At 40.1% G+C, this 1,592-nt stretch overlaps 1 protein-coding gene across 1 annotated transcript in view; it reads right to left on the bottom strand.

Annotated features, from left to right (window-relative positions):
• Positions 1–1,592, bottom strand: part of LOC106875841 (myotubularin-related protein 3) — a 106,003-nt gene that overhangs the window by 83,127 nt on the left and 21,284 nt on the right. The gene's annotated exons all lie outside the window — the stretch shown is intronic.

The following is a 1,592-nucleotide window of genomic DNA, read 5'->3' as shown; positions in this document are numbered from 1 at the left end:
ATAAGACTTAAGAACAATTGAAATGTTCAAGAAATATAGTAATTCAGAGCTTGAGGCGTGTCCATGAGACTAAAAATATTCGTCATAAGACACTCTGCCAAGCTGGAGCAACAATTCTTATTTCGACAATGTTAATTTGCCTCGAAGATTTTCAGCAAAACCCAGATGGTGGTGGTGGTGGTGGTGGTGGTGAGGAACTATAAAGAGAGAGAAAGAGAGGATTGCCACCTCAGAGATTCAAACACTTGGAATCGTACCATTATTTTTTTATTTTTCATTTTTTTATTTTTACATATTTTTGTATTTTTTTTTATTCTGTGTTTTTATTCTTTCTTTCCTCTATTTCTTGCATTGATTTATACCAGTGGTCACAGACATATCTACAAATAGTCATCGCTTATATATTATGGTGGAACAACTTAGAAAATGGAATATTTTATTCAACCATTTCCAAAACGAGGAGGCAGAAATCAATAAAAGATCTGAACAGCAGAAACCACTTTTCTTTCCTTCCTTCCTTCTTTTTCTCTCTCTTTTCCCATCCATATTCATTCACGATAAACTGTACGCACTTTTGTACAGTGGACGCATTATTTTCACATGAAATTCAACTCAAAGGTTTTCTCTCTGACTATTTTCGCCTTTTAAAAGATTCAGGCAATTTGTTCGACAGACGGACTTTGCTTGTGGCTTGCTTGCTTCTTTCTTTCTTTGTCTCTGCCTCTCTTTGCTCAGCCTCTTCTGGAGTCTCCAGAAATCTCTGGTGTTCTTCGACCAAACAATAAAAATCTATCTTAAATCTAGAAGAATCTCTAATGATATGGCATCGCCGTTATGAAGAGGCCGACACTAAAAACAAGGAACTTCATCATCACCACTACCACCACCACCACTACTATCACTACCACCACCACCACTACCACAATCACCATCATCATCATCATCATCCCCACAACGATCACAGCCACCACTGCTACCACCACCACCACCACCTTCATATGTATTGAGGAATTTTTGTCGACCCAAAAGTCTACCATTCTCTCATTGTTGCGAAAGAATATCTCCAAGACAAATCAGAGATCGGCTTAAATAAACACTTTGTGAAACTATCAGCTTATTGAATGGTGGATGTTAATTTAGTTAATGGCCTGCTTTGGAACAGACCAAACATGGCTTCCATGGGGTGGATGCAGTCTGTGAAGGAGGTTGCCAATATTAACATCACCATCACCATCATCGTTATCATCATCATCACCACCACCACCGCCACCAACATCATCATCATCATCATCATCACTACAGTCACCACAACCATTACCATTGTTGCCATCCTCATCATCAGCATCCTGAAGAACCAATGTTGTTGTTGTTGTTAGTGGTGGTGGTGGTGGTGGTATGGATGTTGGTTATGTAGGCGAGGAGGGGTGGGGAGGGAGTCATCTTTTAACTCTCTCCATACTTTCCATAAACCCCGCCCCTCCCCCACCCCAATAACAGCAAAGATATTCTACAACATGCAACGACGATGCCATTCGCTTTCTTCGAAGGAAATCCATATTACAATAAAAATCTGCAGACTGACGCCCACGCAC

This window comes from Octopus bimaculoides, chromosome 26, assembly GCF_001194135.2.
Source record: "Octopus bimaculoides isolate UCB-OBI-ISO-001 chromosome 26, ASM119413v2, whole genome shotgun sequence".
In the NCBI taxonomy this organism is placed as follows: Eukaryota; Metazoa; Mollusca; class Cephalopoda; order Octopoda; family Octopodidae; genus Octopus; species Octopus bimaculoides.
The sequence above is the reverse complement of the archived record's forward strand: the minus strand, read 5'-3'. Positions and strand labels throughout refer to the sequence as shown.